Raw genomic sequence first — 24,293 nt, 5'->3', positions numbered from 1 at the left:
ACCTTTGTCCTGGGAGCCCGGTACACAATAGGTACTCCGTAAATGCTTGTTGCATTGATTGATTCCAACTCCAAATCCAAGGCTTTCCTTTATACCAAAACTGCCTTCAGTGTCTGCACAAAGCAGATACTAATCACCCTCGGTGTTCATGCCAATGCCCTTGTGGCCCTCCTGACTGCCATGCTTCTGCACGCACTGAGGACCCAGCCTGAACAGAGCTACAATCATTCTTGTGAGAAAAAGAAAAGAAAACAAAACCAGAACAGCCCACACCCCAAAGGGAAGGGCACTGCTTGGAGATTCCCACACATTTATCTGGGAGATGTTTCCTCCCTCAAAGTGTGTGAATGAGAAGTGCCAGGTCTTTGATATGCACCCTGGGAGCCGGCCTTTGGCAGCTGCTCCAGTGAGGCAAGGGTTTTCAAGGGCCCCCAACTTCTTCCTTGTCAGCTCCCTGCTCCTGGCCTCCCACAGGCTGGCACATCCTCCCTGGGGCATTTCACAGAATCATAGATTTAGGACTGGGATGTGCCTTAAAAGGCCACTGAGTTTAACTCCCTCATTTTATAGATAAGGAAACTGAGACCCCAAGAGCCTAAGCACCTTGTCCAGGGTCACATGGCTGGTAAGTATCTGAGACAGGATTTGATTCCAGGTCTTTCTGCCTCCAAATCAGGTGTTCTGTGAACTAAAGCACAATTCTAGGCTGCTTGACAGAGTTTATTTTTTAGTATTTTTTTTTTTGAGGGGAGAAGGCAGGGCAGTTGGGGTCAAGTGACTTGCCCAAGGTCACATGGCTAGTAAGTGTTAAGTATCTGAGGCTGGATTTGAACTCAGGTTCTCCTGACTCCAGGGTCAGTGCTCTATTCACTTTGCCACCTAGCTCGGCAGAGTTTCTAGGGGTTGGGCATCAACTGTTCCTCAACAAATTAACTAACACATGTAAAATGCTTTGTAAACAAGGTGCTATACAAATGATAGTTATTATCATCATATTACCTCAGAGGGCCAGGTAACTCTCTAGTCATAAGGCAGAGAGAGATCCCACCCTACATCTTCTTTGCTTAGAAGACTAGACTTCCTTCAGAACTTCCTTGGAAGATTCAGACTCACTCCAGGTAGTGAGTGGTTGGGACACACAGTATGAGCCTCTCCAACTACCCTCACCTTGCTTTCTGAACCCTGGCTTCAAAGGGTTAGAGCTGAAAAGTAATAGCTAACAGCCAGGTACCGTGCTAAATGCTTGACAATAATTCTTTCATTTGATCCTCACAACAAACATGGAACAGAGGTTTTATTCCTATTTTACAGATGAGGAAACTGAGGCCAATAGGCCTCAGTTAAGTGACTTACCCCAGGGTCACATAGTAAGCAAGTGTCTGAAGCTGGATTTGAACTCAGGTCTTCCTGACTCCAGGCCCAGTGTTCTATCCACCGAGCCACCTAGCTTCCATCATTTAATTCAACTCCATTTTATAGATAAGAAACCTGAGGCCCAGGGCAGGGAAATGGCCTGCCAAGGTCACACAAGCATCCAATGGAATAAACAGGAATGGAGTTGGGGTCCTCTGCCATGATCTCTCTCTCTTCCCCCTACCTCACTCTGGGACAGCCTGAAAGTGCCCCCACTTTCTTATTTCTCCAAATGAAAATATCACACAAAGCATTCCTCTTCCAAATTTGCTTTAAGGACCTCAACCTGGCCACTTCCTTCTTTCTCTGCATGAAATTCAATTGCATTGCATTAATTCAACAGTTAATGCGAGGATCCCAGAACCAGGGCTGAATGGGCCCTCAGAGACCACCTAATTCAACCCCTTCATTTTACAGGAAAAGAAACCTAGGCTCAATGACTTGCCCAAGGTCACACAGGTAGTAAATATCAGAGGTGAGACTTGAACCCAGGCTCAATTCAAGAATTAAATTCCATTCAATAAACATTTATTTAATGCCTATTATATACCAGGTACTACATTAAGTGTAGTGGGGGGAATGCAAATAAGATAACAAAAGACAGTTCCTCCCCTCAAGAAGTTTCCAATCTTATAGGGGAAGACTACACAAACGGAAGCTAAAATGGGAGGGCGATGGGGCATGGCTCAGGCAGAGCAGCTCATGGAAAATGGAGAGTTTCTTGGAAAGTTCTGAGCCCTCTCTCTGTAAAGGCATGCTTGGGAGGAGTTGATTATTCCATCCTTCAGAGGAGAGAGGCAACCAAGGCAGCTGAGAATTTATTGAGCATCTAAAGCCCAGTCTTCTGAGCTTTTGCCTTCAGAGTCCATACACTGCACCAATCTTGACTGCTCCATAAGAAGTCACTAATAATTAGGCAAATTAAAGGCTGCTCCAGAATGTGATTGGATTCTGTGTTTTCTGAGCCAGGGACTTCATGTAGAAGACTGGAATCTCCCATGGAAGCCTGGCCTGGCTGTGGGGTATAGGTTCAGGGATGGGTCCTTTGGATCGTGGAATCTGGAAAACAACTGGTTTGCAGCTGAGATGTTAGGGAGACTTCTGAACGTCACCAGAGTTCCTCTCCTCTCCCCATCAGGGCCAAGGGACCGGGGCAAATCATATTCTATCCCCTTCCTCCATAGGTTTATCCAGGCGAAAGAAGGTTTAAATGAGTAACAGTGGTAACCTTGAAAAGGAAAAGAAGCTACAAGGAGCCTGAGGCTGAGGGACAGGCCTCCTACTGGGTGGATGAGGGGTGATTTTGCCAATGATATGAACTGAGTGCATGTATGAGGGTTGGAATTTTGAGCCAGTTGGCAAGGCCGCCTCCCCAGTGTCTGCTCTCTGAGTCACTGCTCATTTTCTGTACTGGTAGTGGGATGGGGTGGGGTGGTACAGGGGGCAAAACAGCAGGCCCAGAGGCAAACTAATGTGCTCTGAATGTCATCTCTGATACTGGGAGAGCCTTGACATCTCTCCCTCCTCTTTTTCCTGCTTTTCCTGCTCCACTCCCATCAATGTCTGATTTTCCCAGCAAGGAGAATGGGAATGAGAGACAATACAGAGCAGTGGAGCCTTGGGAAACAGCTGTTGGAGAAGCACCAGCCAGAGGTCACAGTGCATGAGGGGAGGCTGCTTTGGGTGGAGCTTTCCTGGGCTGCTGCCTTCCTGACATACTTGAGGGCCTCTAGCTTGGGAGACTCAGGTCCCCTCACACAGCCCCACAGGAGGGGCCTGGGCTCCATCCGCTTTTCTCCAGCCCCTGAAGCAGACACTGAACTGCCTCCCACAGAAAAAGGGGCCTTCATAGACTTTTGAGTCCAACTCTCATCCTTTTACTAGTAAGAGAGAGGGAGGTGACTTGTTCACACAGGGAGCGAATGGCAGAGCTGGGCTATTAACCCTGTTCTTGGTCTCCCAATCCAGCTCTCTTCCCACTCTATCAGGCTGCCTTAGCCCCACTCTAGAAAGAAAAGGTTTTCTGACATACTCTCCTCCCCTGCCCCCCATCACAGATGAGGAAAATGAGGCACACTGTAGCCCCAAAGGAAGAGAAGGAACATAAACCAGCCAAGATTTGAGGGGTGGAGAAGAATGAAAACAGGTAAGGGTAAGTCCACAACCCAGGATGCTGTTGGGGAAGAGAGGCTGAAATACAACACACTGGAGGGGGTCCAGGTGGAAGATAGGGAAGGCTGGACATCCAAAATGCAATGGGAGAATGCTGGGCAGTCATTAGGGAGGTAGATGACCAACAGAGAGAAGAAATACTGAAAAGTGAGACGAGAGGCAGGGCAGACAATGCCAGAAGTCTTGGGTTCTAGGGTTGCTTCTATCTAGCTGTGTGGCCCACAGCAAATCTCTTATCCTCTTACCTTCATTGGGCCTCAGCCTTCTACATCTGCAAAATAAGGGAAGTGGACTAAATTAAGGTCCCTTTTCAGCTCGAACATTCTATCCTATGGCCCAAAATGCGACTCTTCTCTCTTCTCCCCACAAGCTCCCAGGAGAGGTTACATAGAAACTTATGTTCACACTAAAGTATAAAAGATAGAGAGCAGAACCTGTTCTGATGATACATCTTGCTAGGAGAGAGGAAATAGCAGGACTCTGGATAAGGTGCTAGAGAAGAGAAATCCCAGATGGGGAAAGAGGGAGGCTGAGGTCACTAAGGCAGCTTTTCATGATTTTAACAATTTTTCTAGCACTTGCACAGGCTAAAAAGGAAGACGTATCTAGGTCATGGCGAAGGTTCAGCAAAGGTAATCATAAGATATGTGCCCAGGATAGGAGGATTAGCCCTCTTGTTGAGGTATTTAAATAACACCTTTTCCTAAATCCTTAATTAAAAGTGGGTAATGCCTCAGGGACATTAACACTCCAACTGAGCCATAGGGATGATGGTGGCAGAAAACATGCTTAGGGTATGGCTACTAGAGGGGAGAAAGCCACCCTGGATTGGTACAGTGTTTTCTAAATTTTAGCAACCTGGGAAAAAGCCCCAGTCACCAAGCCTTAGGTACAGATCAGTGATTCAGAATCCTCTGTCTGTGTAGCTTAGTTTTTTAGTGAACTTTAAATATCTATCTCAACTTTTTAAACATGAAATTATTCTAAAATGTATTATACATACTCTCCCTCCTTAATCAGATGATGAATAACCAAACTTAACCTTTCCTTTATTGTGATTCTGGCTCATCATTATTAACATTTTCAATTCAACAAACATTAATTAAGCATCTTCTATATGGAGAGCACTATGGGTTATACAATGTCTACCGAAGATACTCATTCCTATTCTGTATGTCCTTAAGAGAAGTGTAAACAAAATCTTAAGGGCAGCTAGGGGGTACAATGGATATAGAGCTGGGCCTGGAGTCAGGAAGATCTGAGTTCTAATCCAGACTCAGATACTTAACTAGCTGTGTGACCCAGGACAAGGCACTTAACCTTGTTTGCCTCAGTTTCCTTATATGTAAAATAAGCTAGAGAAAGAAATGGCAAGCCCCTCTAGTATCTTTACCAAGAAAACCCCGAATGTTGGACAAGGATAAACAACAGAGTCTCATATGCTCAGGGAAGTCTTCTTGGAAGAGTTGGCATGAGTTGGGCCTTTAAGGCTAAGTAAGAATTTGACAGTCAGAAAAGGTATACTAGGTACAGGGAACAGCAAAACCAAATATAGAGAGACAGGAGGATGCAGGGAATGTATGAGGACTGCGAGGAGATCAATCTGGCTTATACATAATGTACATAAAATGATATAGAATGAGACAAGGGTAGAACTGTATGATGGAACAGGATTTGGAGGGCCTTGGATACCAGAACAAGGTATCTGATTAATTTGATCATTTTGATAAATTGATAATTAATTTGATAAGCAAAAAAGGGGCTTCCCAAAGGGTAATGATTAGAATGTCATAATGAGATCTCTGAATAAGGAACATTAGTCTGGAAGATGTGAAGGAAGGCTCAGAAGGCAAAGCGTAGGAGAAGGAGAATTTGTTAAGAGGCTACTGTAATAGTCTAGGTGGGTGGTAATGAGAGCTTGCAATAGGGTGGTGGCAATGGGAAGAAAGAATACGGGATAGATGTAAGAGATATTTCCAAAGTGGTATTGACAGGACTTACTAACTCATTGGATATGTGAAAAGAGGGAGGGAGAAGAGTTGGAGATAATGACTGATATTTTGAACTTGAGAGACAGGGTGAATGGTGATGTTATTGGCAGAAACTATGGAGTCAGGAGGAAGGGCAGACTTTGGAAGAAAGAGGACATGTTGGGTTTGAGGTCTATTGGCATCAATGCCTTTTTCATCCTGTGTGGTTCTTGGGATAATAGACAAGATTCACAAAGGTAAGAAGACATGTGTGTGTTACAGTCTTCCTTGGCTGATCTAACTGTAGTCCCCATGCTGATGAGATCACAAATTCATGGATACATCTGAGTATTTAGGAGCTGGTGGTCTCTCTGCCTAGGTGATGTCCTCTAGGGAGATGGCTGTGCAGATCTAGGTAATGTCAAAGGTTGAGCATATAGATTTGGGAGTTATATGTTGACAGTTTAAGATACGAGCATGAATGAGATGATCAATGGAGAGTATAATGAGAGAAAAGAAAGTAGACTAAGGTCACTGTAGTACAGGGGAGACAGAGATCTGATCTCAGAGTTACGAACACCTGGGTTCAAATCCTACCTGATACACAGTGACTGTATGACCCTGAGCAAGAAACTTTATAAATTTCAGAGAAAGTTCTAATCTGAGTTAGCATAAAGAGTAAACTGGGAGTTCCTTATACACCAGTGAAATCGGTCTAGTAAAAAAAAATTACATGTATACACACATACACATGTGTATATGTATACATACATATATCATATATAGATATATCTATATATCTATCTATAGCTATATCTATCTATATGTGAATGAAGTAGCATGGTCCAATGGAAAGTCAGAATTAAATTCAAATTGAATACAAATCCCATATTTCCTACGTGGGGACAGTGAGGTGGTACAGTACATAGAGCACTGAGCCTAGAGTGAGGAAGACAGATGGGAGTTCAAATGCACCCTCAGACAATTACTAGCCTTGTGACCCTGGGCAAGTCACTTGACCCTGTTGACCTCATCTGTAAAATGAGCTGGACAAGGAAATGGCAAACCACTCCAGCATCTTTCCCAAGAAAATCCTTATTGTTTCATGAAGAGCTGAACACAACTGAAATGACTGAATAAGAACAACAAAATTTCCCACTAATTACCTCTGTGACATTGGGCAATTCACTTCTCTGGCCCTGTTTCATTTTCTATAAGATGATGAGGTTGGACTGGATGATCTCCAAGGGCCCTACTAGCTCCAAATCTGTGATGCTAAGACAGAATTTTTGGGGAACTTCAGGAAGCAGACTAGGAATCAGCAAAGGAGACAGGCAGGCAGGTTAGAGGAACATGGTGCTTTTGAAGCCAGGGAAAGACACAGTCTGCAGAAGGCATGAGTAATCAGTAATGTCAGATACTATGGAGGCACCAGTGAGGAGAAAGACTGCAAAGGAACCATGGATTTGGCTACCTGGAAGTTGGTGGTGACCCAAAAGAGAAATTTTAGTCAAACGATGAGAGCAGAAGGCCAGCTCCAGGAAGCTGATGGGAAAGTGGGTAGTGAGGAAACAGAGACATCAGGCATAGACAACTTTTCCAAAAAGTTTGATCATGAAGGAAAAACTAAAGGGGTGACTGTACAGGGTAGAAGGATTAAGGGATGACTTTTTTTTAGAATTAAGGAGAACTGAGCATGATTGTAGCAGAGGCCATAATGGATAGAAAGGATGATGAGTGCTAGACCTAGGCCCTGTAGGAGGCAGGAGGAATGGGATTAAAGGTGGGGGATAGAGGGATTCGTTTTAGCAAAGAGTAAGAATGTCACTTTTCTGAGGCAGAAAGGAAGGAGAGAAGTAAGAAGAAGCTGAGAAATCTTGAGGAAATTTTAAGGAGGTGAGATGAGGAAGGTCTCCTTGGGACAACAGTTCTCAAACTTTTTGGATTCAGGACCTGCTTATACTCTTAAAAACTAGGAAGGAGCTTTTTTTATGTGTTATATCTATGGATATTTACTCTATTAGAAATCAAAATGTCTTAGTATTATGAAAATGGTTTTGAGTTTGAGGATCTCCTGAAGGGGTCTCAGCAATTTCCAGAGGTCCCCAGACCATACTTTGACAACCACTGCCTTGGAAGATCTTAATTTCAGTAAAGTAGGAAATTAAAACATCTACTAAAAATGTGGGCAATGGGCATACAGATAGGGGGCCTGAGGAAACAGAAAAAGGTAGTAAGGAATGAATAGAGAATCGATAAGACTAATATAGTGAAGACTAGCTATAAATCATATATAACCATATAGTATGGTTTATATTTTAAATGATAGTGGTATCTATTTTTGTCCTTTGCTATAATACAGTGAAACCTTCAGGGTTTTGGAGTAATAGAGAATCCTTTCCCCCTACATTAATTATTCTAGACTACTGTACTTTTTGAATTCTTGCGTTTGATGTGTGTATATATGTATATGTGTATATATGTATATATATATAGTTGTTGAATCATTTAAGTTGTGTCCAACCCTCCAGGACCTCATTTAAGGCTTTCTTGGCAAAGATACTAGAGTGGTTTGCCATTTCCTTCTCTAGTTCATTTTACAGATGAGAAACTGAAGCAAATGGGTTAAGTGACTTGCCCAGGGTCACATAGCTAGGAAGCTTTTTGAACTCAGGGAGAGGAGTCTTCCTGACTCCAGGCCCTGACTCTATGCACTATGGCGCCACCTAGCTACCCATTAAGCTCGATGGATATTGGAGTTCTATTTGGTGAAGTATCATTATACTAGGGACAAAGGGTTAAGTGCTGACCTAACAGTAGTAATTCAATTCAATTGAAACATTCTTTTAGTGACTACTGTGTTCCAGACACTAATGCTAAACACTGGAGATACAAACCAATTCGATTTGATTCCATTCTGCAGTGATGTGCTGAGTGCCAAGATTTATCAGGTTCTAGGCTAAATACTGGGGGCAAAAATGTCCCTGCCCCCAGGGAGCTTCTAATGCTGATATCTCATATGCAGATAGTGCCTTATAATTTTGGAGAGCTTTCACATCACTTATCTCTTGGGATCATCACAATAACTTGAGATCAAGAGGGTAGGGACTATTATTCCTATTTTGCTTGTTCAAGTCAACAAACATTGATATGTGACTAACACAGATATTAGTTTCTAGGGAGGAAGATTTAAGAGCTTAATCCTTTCCCCTGCTCTGATAATCTTGGGGCTGGGGGAGGAAGAAGGAGCAGCCAAATTCAGCTGCTAATTGGAAGGGTCAGATCAATCAATCAATGACATTAATTAGGTGCCAACTATATGCTAGGCACTCTACTAAGCTCTGAGGATACAAAAAGAAGGAAAAGACAGTTTTTGCCCTCAAGGAGCTTGCAATCTAATGGAATAGTTGGAAAGGCCAGAACACATATCTTGGATCTGAAATTTTAACCTATGAGAGGTAAAGACTGGATGTAGGGAGATAACAGAAAGAAAGGAAGTTGCAAGATGGAGAGTTTCTTGATGTGCCTGGCTTGCCTTTGTTTACACCCCTGCCAATAAGCAGAGGTAGTCACAGCAAGATATAATCAGCAATCACAGATATTGACAGGATGCTGAGATAAATATTGGAGGTAGGAGATTCAGTCTGTGCAGGATCCCAAGCCTCTATCTCCACGCTGGAGGAGTAGTTAAAATATGAGTCCCAAAGTTCTTGAGTCTTCATTTAAAGACTGGCACTGCTGGATGGCTGAAGCCAACATCAGCTGCAAATTGTTTTGTGTTGTCTTCACCAGGGGGGGAGAACCTGCAGCCTCCAGGCCACATATGGCCCTCTAGGTCCTCAAGTGTGGTCCTTTCACTGACCAAGTTTTACAGGACAAATCCTTTTATTAAGAGGATTTGTTCTGTGCCTGGAAAATAGTAAATACTTAATAAATGTTTATTGTTTGATTGATTACCCAGAATAGAAGCTAGATCAGACAGCCTGGCAGTGGGGACAAGGAACATTTTTCTCTCTCATTAAGGGTGATTTCACAAGGGTGGATGGAAACTTGTTTTCTCAGTCCTAGTGGCTGAGCCCTGGAGGTGAGGAGGAAGGACCCTCTGGGTTCTTGTAGTCGTTGCACATTAGAGGTAAGTAGTCCATGGTCCCTGTCATCAACCACCTCCAGCTGAGCCCCTTGAGTGACCCCAAGATTCCCACACCCTTAGAGAAGCCAATACAACCAAGAACAATTCAAAATGTAACCCTTCACCAAGCTCCTTTTTTCTTTCTAAAGATGCCATCTATCCCCCTTTTTTACTTTTCCTCTTCCCATCACTTCAAACAAAAGCGGTTTTGTCTCTAAGAATAATATATTCCAAAAAAAAGTCATTAGATTCTCTATGCAAAATTCCAGCCTCCCTTTAGAAAGAAGAAAGAAAAAAATAAATCTAAGGGAAAAAAAACAAAGGAGGGGAAGAAAATAAAAGCAAACAGGTTACATGGAAAGAATGGAAGCATTAATCTAAATCTATAAAATTACTAACAAGCAGTTGTGTGGCCCCTTTTTTTCTACCCTATTTCCTCTCATGAAGGCAAAACTATAGGGAAAAAAGATTTGAGAGTCCACAGTAGGCTGTAGCAGCCCTGAGCTCAGTCACTAACTAGCTAGAGGAGCTTTAACTCATAGGATCATAGATAGAGTTGGAGGGGACCTGCAAGGCCACTTAGTCTGTCCCTCTCATTTTATAAATGAAGTTACTGAGGCCCAAGGAACTCAAGTGACCTGCCCAAGGTCACCCAGTTGGTAACTGTCAGAGGCAGGATTTGAACCCAGGTCCTCTGAATCCAGAATTAGTATTTTTCCTAAAGCACCATGCTCTAATTTCAATCTGGGCTTCAGTTTCCTTTTCTACAAAATGAGAAGGTTGAACTAGATGACCTTGAAGTATTCATCCCTTTTTGACATTATATTGTGCTATGATTCTGCCTATAACTGCTTTCTTGTATCTGTGAGAAGAATGGCATGGCCAACAAATATGGCACTCACTATTGACTGGTCCCCCTCTCCCCACCACCTCCTATCTCCCTTCTCTTTTCCCTCTTCACTGGGAGTGACCATAGTGCTGGTTATTGTCCCTATAACATCTGCTGTGGCTGTGGTCCAGAGAAGGAAAGGAGTGTTAAGAAGGGGTGGGCTCGGGCAATGTCTGGGGAAAGAATGTATCTCCACGTGGTCCCCCCTATCAGCAGAAGGAATTTCTGAAACATGTAACCCGATGGTCTCTGACTTTTTCATAGCAAGTGGTTCCTGGGCACTTTACCAGAAGGAGACAGGGAGGGTGAATAGTCTCCAAACTTTGCTATGACTCCCTTATCCCTCATCCCTCCCCATTCTTGATGGCATTTCAACCAATGGGACATGGGAGGATGATTAGGGAGGCAGTCACTGACTAATGAAGACCGGGCAAGGTTGATGACAAGTAATTCACTGAGCAACTGATCAACCAGGCGGGGATGTAGATGTAGACACAGATATAGGGAAAGAAGGGTGTCAGGGGAAATGCTAGTGTCATAACTACATGCAAATCCATTGCACAGACCTGGTTCCAGATGTCTTTTCAGTCCTGGATTCTTAATGGGCCTTGTTTTGTTGAAGTCTCTGTTTCTTTCTACGGCTGTCAGCCAGATCTATTCTAGAGAAACTACTATGGCGCTATGTTGGGCACTATGTGGGAAAGGGAAAGAAAGCTAAGGCACCTTTTGTGTCCTGATAGAGTTGATGCTCTCGGGCAGGGGTGGGGAGTGGAAGGGGGGGATGGGGTTGAGGGGTAGGAGTTATGAGATGAAAGAATGCCCATGAAAAGACAACTAACACAACCCAAAAGCAGCCTTGCATCAGCCAGAAGGACAGATCAAGGAGAGGTTCGGAGAAAGCTTCATGGAGGGCAGTAGGGTCATCATGTCTTGGCCTTTAAAGATGGGCAGAATTTAAAAAAGAAGAGGAAGAAAATGTATTGGTCAGAGAAAATGCTATAAGAAAGGGCAACGAGTCTAGATTAATTTGAAAGTCCTTTCCATTTCTAATCTTACGATCCTTAGGGTAAGAATTAGTCAAAGGACCTGGGTGCCATTTCTTCCTTTGTTTACTACCTGTGTGAACCTGGAAGTCATTTAACCTCTCTGGGCCTCCGTTTGCCCAGAGAAGGTTGGACTAGATAAGCCTAGAAGGGACTAGGGTTTTGAGGTGCCTTTCAGTTTAAAATCTACCATCCCATAATCCTATGACTATCTGTGCTTCAATCAGTTAAAGCCTCAGAGTTCTTAGACAGTCTAATAAACTCTAAGGATGCAGTTTTGGAGGGGGAGGAACTCAGGCAGGGATTGGGGGCATTTATCCCATTGTTCTCAGGTGAACTACTCTCTTCTCCCATTCTCTAACCTTCCACTACACAGCACCCTCCTCCTTTCTGATTGTGCCCTCCCTGGGCCTGGCTGGGTCAGGTACAGTCAGCACAAAGCATGGCCTATGTGGGCTAGGGTGGGGACAGCTAAGTCAATATCTCACGATGGCCCTGGCCAGCACTTTCAAACTGAGGGAGGGGCATGGGTGTGGGGGCGCTATTGGTTTTAGCTCTCTCTGGCCACACCTTCTATCCCCCTGCCCTGGGCAAACAATTAGCACTTGGGCACTGTGTGAGAGCCTTACTTAATGCCAATTATTTGTTCTGAGGGTTTTACTATGAGGTTGCTGTTTAACCAGACATCCCCTCCCCAAATGTTCCTATCCCTTCTCAGGTACCCAACAGAAATTGAAATCGAATTGCCCTAGCCAGCCCCTCTCATTTCTCAGGAAGTAAACGTGGCTTTAGAGAATTCTGACCTCTGATCTCCCCTACCTCCATGAAGTGCACAGGCCAAGGTTACACTTGTGGTGGAGTGGAGCATGTGGCTGCCTACTTGGCTTGAGTTGAGGCCCTCAGCTGCCTAAGTATCCACCTCACAAGCATGTAATTCCTCATTAGATAGTCATTCCTTTGTGTCTTTAAAGGTTTTTTAGTTTTCTAGAGTGCCCTATGAAAATACAAACACCCCAGGAAATGACCACACCAGAGGGTCACAGGTCTTAGTAACAACCAATAATTAGGCCAGCTTTCTCATTTTATGTAAGATAAAAACTGAGGACCAGAGAAAGTGAATGATTTGTCCAAGGTCACATTTGCCCAGGGTATAAGTGATAGAGTCAGGATTTGAACCTAGTGGCTGACTACAAAGCTAGGGCTGTTTTTGCATCATTGTTTCTCATCCCTGTCTCTCCCTCACCTCCATGCATCCAATTATTAAGCAAGCTCTTATGGCACCATATCTTCCTTTCCCTATCCCTTCCCTCTGACAACACCCTAATTCCAGCCCTCATTATCTCACATCTGGATTACCGAAAGACTCTTCACTGGTGTGTCTCCCTGTAGTCTCTGCTCCTGTTCACCCTTCACACTGTGGCCAGATTCTTTTTGTTCATGCATAGGCATGATTATAGAACTCCCTTGCTCTAACTCTCCATGGCTCCCTATTTTCTGTAGAATAAAGTCTTGGTCTGGCCTGGCCTGTTCTTCCAGTCTCATCCCTCACTACTTGATTCAAGGACTCACTATGTGCCCCAAGCCCAACTATGTCATTTGCCTTTTTCTCTGGACATATCCCCGATCTTCTTACTTTTGTCTCTTTGGTCATGCTGCCCCACTTCCATGCACAATTGCCTGTCAAAACCTTGCCCACCCCAAATCAAAGGGCAGCTCCACCATGAAATTTCCCAGATACCAAAAGGGCTTCTCTCTCCTTTGAATCTCCATAGCCCTATGGACCTTTCCAAAGGCACTTAGCAGATTTTATCTTACATTATAGTCACTTATGCACATGTCTCCTCCTCTACTGGATGTGAAGCCCTGTGAGAACAGGCTGTCTTCAAAGCCTGACAGCTTGGCGCTGCTTAGCAGGAGGCCAATAACTATTTGTTGAATTAGATTGCAGTTTAATAGACCATTAAAAGAAACAGTGAATCAGAAAAGGAGTCAGAATATGAGAAAGTGGCAGTCCAAACTTCTTCCAGAATCATAGAGTTATAGGATATTCAGGCCAAAGAGGAATTTCAGAGATGAGCCACCAGGGGTAAAAAAAACTTCTGTGAAGTTTGGATTCCGTCAAAGGGCCATGCTTGAGGACCTAGAGGACCACAGGTGGTCTCGAGGCTGCAGCTTCCCCACCCCGGAACTAGACCAACCCTTTCATTTGACTCATTGACACTTTTCTCCAGGGAAGAAGTGATTTATCCAAGGTCACATAGGAAGTTAGTGGATGAGTCTCCTTAAATTCAAGCCTCCTTAATTCTAATAACTGTACTTCACTATGGTGGGAGTGTGGGGCAGGACGGCAAAAGGGGTAGCTCATGGGTTCTACCCTCCTCTTTGAATAGCAACAATGTCAGAATATGCCCCCCCAAATGTTTGGGGTCCAGGGCCATCATTTCTATTTGCAGTACCCACAGATGGCCCTGTTCCCTGGAGCAAATGTCTGACCATCCTTTGGGACTTGGCCCCACCCTGTCCCCAGTTCCTACGTCCCAGCCTCTGGCTCCTAAACCACCTGGCTGAATTATTGTCTGTGGTAAAAGCCTGGGCTAGGGAGAGGGGAGGAGGGAGGAGGAAGGAGGGTAGATTTTATTTTCAGATCTGGGAATTCAGCTGGGTGGAGCCTACCTGTGCCTTTCCAACAGTGGGGGAAGGATGTGTCCTTGTTCAATGTGGTCTGCCTTGGCTCTGACATCCCACTGGGAGGAGGTGGGGAGTCGGGGAAGGGGGGAAGTCCAAGGATGTGAGTCAACAGCAGAATGGTAAGCAGGCTAAGCTCAGATCTCTGGACGGGCGTTCCCCCACCCCACCCTTGCTCCTCCATCCCCCTCACTCTGGCCTTGCCACCAGGGGCCCACAGACCTAGGAGGGCACACCCCTTGGCCCACAAATGCCCTCAGGGCTGGATGCTGACAAGGCGTCCCAGGCTCCAGAATAGCTGGGGCTCGCCAGGCCCTGGGCCTCAGCCAAGGTTGAAACAGGGCAAATCTCAGCTTCCCCACTCCATTGCACCACCTGGTCCCCAGCACCGCCCAGCTAGATCAACTTGTCAGCAGTGGGGGTGAAGGCTCCCTATTGTGTGAGCTGTCAGCAGACCTAGCCCAGGCCTAGCCCTGACCCCGCCTTCGATTGTCAACCTGCCCCACCACACCCTGGGGCCTACATTCCCCAAAACCCAGCCAAATCCAGGCCCCAGCCCCAACCTCCACCAAAACCCCTTTTCCAAGGCCTTTGGGAAACCCAAGAGTTGGGGGTTTAGTTTTTATAAAAGATCTCCCAAAGCTTCCCACTACTCTAGGAGGGGAATGAAAACAGCCTTAAATGTCTTCCCTTTAAAACAAAAACAAACAAATCCTACTAACAACAAAATCTTACAGCCCCAACTTAATTATACTCCTCCTTCCCCCCACCCCCCTCACTGGACCTTTCCCCTTCTTCCCAGGAGGATAAGAAGTATGGCCTGGCAATCCAAAGTGTAGAAACTGGGAGCCAGGCACTACTGGGTTACAGTCCCAAGCCTGGCACAGATTTCTTCTCCTGTGGTCTTCTGACCATGCAATGAATCTAAGATTGTGACTGCTGCAACCCTCCTTTTTCTCACTAATAGGCTTGAGAATAGGTTTGATTATTCCCATTTTCCAGATGAGGAAACCTAAACACAGAGAGGATAAGTGTTTAGTGGAAGAGCAGGGATTTGAATTAGAACTCCTGACTTTGGGCAGCTAGGTTGTACAGTGGATACAGTGCCAGGCCTGGAATCATGAAGATCTGAGTTCAAATATGACCTCAGAAGCTTACTAGCTGTGTGACCCTGGGCAAGTCACTTCATCTCAAGGAGCCCAATTCCTCAACTTTAAAGTAAAGATGATAGTTTTGGGGCAACTTCTCTTATAAAAACGTGGCAAGGAAAGTGCTTTATGTGATTTTAAAGTACTTTAGAAAGGTCAATTATTATTATTATTATTATTATTATTACACAAAAGGGTCCCCTCTATAGCTAAGGTGATGATCCTGTGACAAATTGAGACTATTCTTTTCTCCCTTCTGGAATCTAACTATGACAGTCTCAGTTAGACTTTGTCCTCTCAGCACCTAATACTGTGTTCCACGCTATCTATGTTCATTAGGAGCATAAGAAATGTTGGTTGGGTTGAATGGAGCTTCAGGGTTAATGCCCCTGATAGTCAGGTGTTATTTCTTTAAAGGAGAAGGAAGAGAAAAAGGAGGGAGAGGAGGAGGGAGAAGGAAAAGGAAGAAGAGGAAGAGAAAGAGGAAGAGGAGAAGGAAGGAAGGAGGGAAGAAAGGAAGGAAGGAGGGAGGGAGGGAAGGAGTGAAGGAGGGAAAGGAGGGAAGAAGAAAGAAAGATAAGAGAAGGGGGAGAAAAGAAAGAAAGAACCAGAGGGAGGGAGGAAGGAGGGAAGAAGGAAGAGAAGGAAGGAAGGGAGGGATGAAGGAAGAAAAAAGAAAGGAAGGAATGAAGGAAGGGAGGGAGGAAGGAGGAAAGAAAGAATGGAAGGGAAGGAGGGAAGTAAGAAATGAAAGAAAGAAGGAAAGAAAAAAGAGGAAGGAAGAAAGGATTAAAAAATTTGGGAAGGAACCTGGTAATTATAGTTGATTTGTTTTCTTCCATTCCCCGCTCCACTTCCCTTGTACCCTGTTGGGGAGGGGGCTATTGGAGAGAACAGCTAGAAGAGGACTTCCAGGTCCTCTGAGAGACTGTTAAGGACCCAGCCTACATGAATTCTGTACTTGTAGAATACAATTGCTTAAGAGGCGTCGTGAGAGGGGCACCTGGAAAATTCTCTCCACCCTCACCTTCATCTTCCTCAGTGACCTGCAATATTGCCTTAAACCCCATCAGCAGAACATTAGAGTAGTTGCTTTGGGTTAAACGACACTGCCTTCTCTCCTGAGAGGTAGACACATTTTTGGAAGGCCACATGTGAAGTCCTCAGTGCCTGGAATATTTACAGTTGGTAGGAAGAACAATTAGTCCAACCTCCCTATTTTACAGATGAGGAAAATGATACCCGAAGAAGTAAATGAAGGCCACACAGCTAGTGATAGAATCCAGACTCAAACCCAGGTCATAGACACCAGGGATTTAAAGCTGAAAAGATTCTTAGAAGCCATCTAGCCCAGGCATTCTTAAACTTTTGTATCATGGACCTATCTGGTGAAACTCATGGACCTCTTCTCAGAATAATGTTTTTAAATGTATAAAATAAAATATGAAGAATTTCAAAGGAAACCAATTATGTTTAAATACAGTAATCAATGCATACATACGTATACATATATACACACATACACGCACATAAACACATATACACATACATGTGTGCATGTCTCTATATAAAATATGTATGTGTGTATGTGTATATAGTCATAGATTTCATGTTAAGAATTTAATTAGTCCAAGCTCCTCAAAGAAATTATGTGACTTACCTATGGTCCCAAAGATAGAGTCAGAATTCAAACTTGTGTCTTTTGACCTCAAATCTAGTGTTCTTCCCCAGTAACCTTTCCCCTACAGAGCTGGTGATCAATCCTGTGTTCTTTTCCCTATATCTTGCTGCTTTTTGTATCTTGGTATGAAATGATTTATAATCTACTTTCCTAGCATTGAAAAGCCAAGGGTAACTCCCTTGCAATGCAAAGGTAGGTGTGTGTGTGTGTGTGTGTGTGTGTGTGTGTGTGTGTGTGTGTAGAGGCACAAAGGGGCTCAATGACCAACTTTGTCACTACTGAAATATTTCTAGGGGTGGACCTCATGGGGACTCCCATTATTTCTTGACCCATCTGTAACATATTTGTATTTCTTCTCTTGTGTCCCCAGCCTACTCAGTCCCAGATCAGGTCCTGGTCCCATTTCCAGGTGTCTGTTCCAAGTTCTCTGTTAAGATATCATGACTTAGGAGAGCTGACTTGGCTATTGCCTTGTGTCTGAGATTTAGGATAGCTCCACTCAGATTTGTTCCGAGGGTGTTTGCAAGACCGAACTGCCCAGGCTTTTTGGTGGGAGTCCGAAAGCCATGACTTGGGACTCTCATGATGAGGAGAGGAGCACTACCTGGTCAAGCTGCTGAGTATGGGGGAGGGATTGTGTTCTAGGAAGCTCTGACTCCTAACGTACTTACCAGCCTCCACTATTCACAAGCTATTTATCACTGCTTACCTTTTTAAAAAGTCTTTATTCATTTTATATTTTTACTTTTAACATTTTAAAAAATATTTTGAGTTTCAAATTCTCTCCCTTACCTCCAGTCCCTCTCCAACACATTGAGAAGGCAAGCAAACTCTTGTCTTGAATTGTAATTCTATGTATACATTATCTTTCAGCCAGTACCTACACAAAGGCCTGTGGCTTTCCCTGTCCAACACAGAACTAGACACAGGGAAGGTAGCAAATAAATCCTTGTTGAATGAATGAATGAATGAATGAATGAATGCAGCAACCAACCAATAAAGGGAACTTCTAGGGCAGAGGTGTCAAACCTATAACCCTCAAAACTCCCTAGGGTGGTTGAACTAGATTAAACTATATTTGGTAAATGTTTAACAAAATAAACAAAAATATAATACAACATGTATAATGTTAATCTGTGGTTTTCTACAGTGATATGAAGCCTGCCAGGATCCATCTGAGGTAGAGATGTTGCTAATACCAAAATTGGCTAGGCACACTTGGAGGATAGAATTTCAAGTTGGCAGCATAGCCCATGTGATGGCACTTCAAGAAGTCTAGGTTTGGGTTCTATCTCTGCTCATAACTAAGGGTTTTTTGACCTTGGCCGAGTTAATGGGCTTCAATTTCCAACCATAAAATAAATCCTCTACAAGCTCAGTATACCTACGATCAGAAGTATGACCTTGGGAAAGTCATTTCATTTCTTTGTTCCTCAGTAAGCAATGATCTCTGTTCCTCCCAACTTTGGATGGATAATTTCCGACGTGTTTCAAATATGGCCACTTCTTTCCTCTGACACTGCCACAAGTCTAGTGCTACCCCCCTCGTCATCTCAATCTGCACTATTACAGCAGCTTGTGGGTGGATCCACCTGTCTCAAGTCTCTCCCCACTCCAACCCATTCTCCATTCAGTTACTAAGATGCTTTTCCTCAAATGGAGGTCCAATCACATCACTGTCCTCCCCACTACTCAATAAACTCCAATGGCTTCCTGTTGTCTCCAGCGTCAAGAACAAATGCTTTGCTTGGCATTCAAAGTTCTTCTTAAGCTAGTCCCCTTCTACCTTTCCAGTCTGTATATGTGCTCTGTGACCTAGGGACATTGGCTTCCAGGTTGTTTCACGAACAAGACACTCCATCTTTTGACTCTGAACATTGTCTCTGGCTGTATTCTATGCAGGGAATGCTCTCCCTCCTTCACTTAAATACTGACCTCCCTGACTTCCTTTAAGTCCTAATTAAAATCCCACTGTCTACAGGGAGCCTTCAGTAACCTGTCTTAATTCCAGCACTTTTCCCTCTAATTACTTCCTATTTATCCTGCATATCCTTGCTTTGTATATATTTGCTTGCATGGATGGACTGTAAGCTCCTTGAGGGTAGGGACTGTCTTTTGCCTCTTTTTGTATCTCTAGCACTTAGCACAGTGCCTGTCACATAGTAGGTGCTTAATAAATGTTTATTGAATTAATGAATATGGAGATAAAAAGGGATAAAGGTGTTTTTAAAAATCCAAAATATTTATTATATATTTGACAAACTTGATAGTGCCAGAACACAGGGACTGGCTGGTAAAAATGTCTCAGAGGGAAAGTTTCCAGCTACTGAAATGCAGAAAACAATAACCAAGAGCAAATGGTGAGCAAAACAATTTGGGAATAAGGATTTCTGACCTGCCAAGCAACTTGACAATGCTCTTAGCCATTCTCGATGCGCCCCCCCCCCACTTCCCCCAAACCAAACGACATTTCCCCAGCTCTCAGGTTGGGGAGATGAGTCAGGGCTGGTAGCAAAGGGAAGAGGGAGGGGGGAGGAAGAACTCTCTCTGGAGGACTGGTCTCATGCAAGAGATATCCTAGTTAGGCCCCAGCCCATGAAAAACAGTCTCAACTTCCTGCTGTTGTCCTTCTCAATTTGGAGATGAGCTTGGGCGCGGCAGGATGGTTTAGTGAATCTCAAACCCTGACAATGTTTTTGAAAGGAAGTGAAACATCAGACCTGCCTCAGCACTAACATTCTACTTTTAAGCAGACTCCATCCCGCTGACCGAACCACCTGACCTCTGGCTGGGTAAGCAAACTGAAAGCTGGCAATTTTCAGGCATAATTGCATACTGACATGTAATATTATGATACAGACTTTTATTGCACCAAAAATGCCCAAGCATTTCCTTTTCCTATTTATACGTTTGGGTCTCTCATCTTACTATAATTTTCCCCTTTGCCCGCTGCAGAAGCTGCAGCTGTCTGCTTCCGGGAGGGCTGTTTTTCTGGAGAGAGGGCAATTAGGATACAAGATGGCAACAAATCTGTTCTAAGTTTTTCACCCTGGGAATATCTATTGATCAGTCATGCCTGCATTAAGAATTCATTCTGTGCCAAGTCCTGTGCCAGGCACTGGTGGGAATAATGGGGACCAGGGAAGAGATACAAGATAAGGAAAAATCTTTCCCTTCCTTTGAGCAGCTTACAGTCTCATTCAGGAGACCAATCTAAAACACGTGCAACAGCTGAAACAATATACCAGACAGTGTATAATTAAGTGCTGAAATGAGGGGTGTAGACTGTAAGTGCTGAAAGAGTCTGGAGAAGTAAGAACAATCGAGCAGTATTGGGGTGTGATACTCAAGAACACCCCAGCCTGACATCAATGAACACAAAAAATTATTCACTGTTAGAATTAGAGCAGGGATCTATGGATGGTTTAACGCTTGGGTCACAATTAGAATCAATCATGCTAAAAACTAAAACAGCAAAAATTCTAAATCTTATCAATTCATGCAAAAAATAAAAGTTGACCATGTATAGCACTAATTTATGCAAAATGCTCCTACACCTTAAAAAGCAAAGACATGGAAGGGCCCTTTTTTCAATATTGTAAAAATTATTTACTGCAGCATAGTAGATAAAGCACCAGGCCTGGAGTCAGAAAGACTCATCTTCTTGAGTTCAAATCTGGTCTCAGATACTTACTAGTTATATGACCTGGGGCAAGTCACTTAACCCTGGTTGCCTCAGTATATATATGCCTCATCTATAAAATGAGCTGGAGAAGAAAATGGCAAATCAATTCATCATCTTTCCCAAGAAACTCCAAATGGGGTCATGAAGAGTGAGGCATGCCTGAAAGATGACTGAACAACAACATTTCTCTAAAACCTCAAACTACCGTTTTCTGCAACAGAGAAATACTAGAAGATTTCACAATAAATACAGAGGCAAAACAAAGATGTTCCCTCTCTTCATGATTATTTGACACAGTTTTAGAAATGATAGCAATAGACATGGGAAATAAAGGGACAAAACATCAGCAAAAAGAAAACTACTTTATCCCTACTGGTAGATGACATGATACTTTACATGGAAAACCCCAGAGTCAGCAAAGAGATTGAGACAATTCATATCTTTAGTAAAATAATATAATAAAAAATAAATCTGCAAAACTGTTGGTATTTCCCTATAGCAATAATAATAACTAGGAGGAATTGATAAAAATATACCATTCAAAATAAGCACAAAATGCATATATATCTGGGGGGATGAACTACTTGTACACACTGAAGACTTAACTACTCATGCTCTTTGATGCAAAGATTTCCCCTGCTGAGCATGTATCCTAAGGATGTCAAAGGCAGAAAGGTTCTCTATATCAAAATATTCATATTCAAAAGCATTTCTGTAGTAATAAGAGGATGAGGAAGACAAAGAGGACAAAGAGCAGAAACAGAATAGGGAGAAGAGGAAGAAGAGAGAGAAGGAAGAGGAGAAGGAGGAAGAGAAGTGGTAGTAGTAATAGTAATAGTAGTAGTAGTAATAGTAGTAGTAATAGTAATAGTAGTAGTAGTAATAGTAGTAGTAGTAGTAGTAATAGTAATAGTAGTCGTAGTAATAGTAGTAGTAGTAACAGTAATAGTAGTAGTAGTAGTAATAGTAGTAGTAATAGCAATAGTAATAGTAGCAGTAGTAGTAATAGTAGTAGTAGTAATAGTAGTAGTAGTAATAGTAGTAGTAGTAGTAAAACATTTATTACAATTCCTGGCACATAGTAAGAGCTATATAAATGGTGGCAACAGTGGTGGGAGTAGTAGCAGTTGTTGTGCAGTAAACCATTGCCGTCTATTGATTATGGAACAACTTTGGTATGTGAATATAATGGAATGAAAATTATAAACATGAGGAATTTAGAGAAATATAGGGGGTCTTCTACTAACTAATGTGGAATTAAGTAAGCAGGACTTAGAAAGAAAAAACAATATTATACATTAGCTACAACAATATAAATAAAAGGAACATTAAAACAAAACACAACATTGTGCAACAATTGTGGTCAATTTTGACTCTTGAAAAATGTAGTGCAAAAACAAGATTCATTAGTAAAAGCTATTAAAGAAGAAAATGAAAAGTCAAAAAATTGTCTTGTTAAAGTAAATAAATAAATACACTCTAGTTTGTAGTCAGAGTTGGACAACATCCAAAAAAAAAAAAATGACAGTGCCCTAGCCCAAGATGTCAGGTCCCCCATGGAAATATTCTAAAGGTAACAGAAATTTTTCTAGTGCAATTTGTCTCTGTACCTTGATTAGTTAGGATGGACTTGGCAACAGACCTCTGTATTTGCTGCCTCACTCATTGAATTTTGGTCACTATTGCTCTAAAGTCTTAAAATAAGAACTGTAGGATGGATTCAATTCTCTTTCATTCCCACCTTAACTAATTCCCACCCCATCTGTAAACTTTCTTATGATTTATTCATGTTGTGTCCCCCTCCCTAACCTTCAAAAATTTTCTATGTCTCCCTATTGCCTCCAAGCTAAAATACAAAATCTATTATAGCCTGGCATTTAAAGCTCTCCCCATTCTCTCACCTACCTTCCAGGTTTTATTTCCTAAAATTTCTCTTCATAAACACTCTGTTCCAAACATTCTATTCCCTGCTTCCAAGTATCCCTTTTCATCTCCATCTCTTAGAATGCCTCACTTTCTTAAAACTGCAACTCAGGTGTCCCCTTCTGCATGGAGCCTATCTTGATCTCCCCAATTATTAGCATTCCCTCTAAATTATTTTGTATGTGTTGAACATGTTGGGGATCCCAGGCAGAATGGAAGCAGGTGCTGTTTCATTTTTGTCTTTGTGTCTGTCCCTGGTGCCTACTAGCACAGTGCTGGGTAGAGAGCATTTGTTGAAATGAACTGAATTAGGAATTCCTGATCAAATGCTGCACGTTTACCCCATTTTCTCTATACTTTGTCTTGAGTTTGCCCTGTTGGGTATTTCATTTTCTTTGATCAGGCCTGGTGGCAGGAAGAAAAGCAGTGAGAATAATCATTACTCTGGTTTTTAGTTAGTCCCTGATATGCTCATCAGGTGAATTCCAGGAGAACCAGTCATTCAATGGGATTCAGTGGAAAGATCAATGGCCTAGGAATCAAGAGATCTGTATTTGAATCTCAGCTCTCAGCTCTTCCACTGACACATGTGACTTGAGACAACTCCGTCTCTGTGCTCCAATTTCCCCATCCATCAAACTTCTATAACAATACCTGCTCTGCTTGCCTCATAGTGATACTGTACAAGCCGATGTGGCAGGAAAAACTGGAATATATATGCCTAGACCACAGCAACCAGCTTCATCCCTCTGACTTCCAAGGCCCTCCACGATCTGGCCCCGCCCTATCCAGCTAAATTTATTTCCTACTATTTCCCAATATGGGAGAGGCAGTGGCGTGTCACAGACAGAATACTAGATGGGGAGTCAGGAAGGCCTAGGTTCAAATCTTGCCGCACATGCTTATTAACAATGGCACCACAGACAAATCACAAACTCTTTGAGCTTTAGGCACCTCTAAGATTGTAAATTACAGCCAGGTTGTAATCTGTCTTGGTAGAGAGGAATTCCCACACTGATGAAATAATATGTTCTTGACATATTACCTTTTCCCAAACATACCTTTGACCTTGCTGTTGCCTTTCCCCCCACAGCCCATTGAACCTGACAGTCGAAGTCTTACCTATCCATCCTGGCTCAGCTTAAGACTCACACACCTCTTCCCAGATGGCTTACCTACTACTCTGTCCTGAAGTGACTCCTCCCTTCTCCTTCACCTGGGGTCAGTTTCATATCACTTGACATTGGATTGTGAAGGATCGAATCATTCTCCGATTCACGTGTGTGATGGAGGTAGTGTACTCTAGAGGACAAGACACTGGACTATGAGTCAAAATGCCTAGATTTTAGTAAATACTCTAAGTCCCTGGGTGATCTTTAGGAATTCCCTGCCCCTTTCTGGGTCTCAAATTCCTCAATCATTAAATGAAAAAAGTTGAGCTAGAACAGGGGTTCTTAACCTGGGGTGCATGAACTTGTCTATCTATCTATCTATCTATCTATCTATCTATCCATCCATTCATCCATCCATCATCTATCCATCCATCCATCCATCC

General features: G+C 43.1%; 1 protein-coding gene and 1 long non-coding RNA gene across 11 annotated transcripts in view; one reads left to right on the top strand and one right to left on the bottom strand.

Annotated features, from left to right (window-relative positions):
- ZBTB7C (zinc finger and BTB domain containing 7C) overlaps positions 1-24,293 on the bottom strand; it is a 161,130-nt gene that overhangs the window by 22,331 nt on the left and 114,506 nt on the right. The window contains exon 1 of one of the 9 annotated variants that reach the window (XM_069104660.1): positions 17,110-17,262. The exons of 7 other annotated variants lie outside the window; for them this stretch is intronic. The gene's annotated coding sequence lies outside the window, so the exon portion shown is untranslated. Of the gene's footprint in view, positions 1-14,289; positions 14,407-17,109; positions 17,263-24,293 lie in introns of those variants that run through there. One more of the 9 variants, XM_069104671.1, reaches the window with a different exon arrangement.
- The window catches only part of LOC138174380 (uncharacterized), a 36,871-nt gene continuing 31,895 nt past the window's right edge, over positions 19,318-24,293 (top strand). The window contains exons 1-2 of one of the 2 annotated variants that reach the window (XR_011171696.1): positions 19,318-19,922; positions 23,832-24,293. The exon at positions 23,832-24,293 is cut by the window's right edge and continues 201 nt beyond it. This is a non-coding gene — a long non-coding RNA (uncharacterized lncRNA). The remainder of the gene's footprint in view (positions 19,923-23,831) is intronic. The other variant, XR_011171695.1, reaches the window with a different exon arrangement.

The sequence above is a fragment of the Petaurus breviceps genome, unplaced genomic scaffold (assembly GCF_028583685.1).
Source record: "Petaurus breviceps papuanus isolate PSGF00001 unplaced genomic scaffold, PetGlider_PUasm1.0 131, whole genome shotgun sequence".
Lineage (NCBI taxonomy): Eukaryota > Metazoa > Chordata > Mammalia > Diprotodontia > Petauridae > Petaurus > Petaurus breviceps.
The sequence above is the reverse complement of the archived record's forward strand: the minus strand, read 5'-3'. Positions and strand labels throughout refer to the sequence as shown.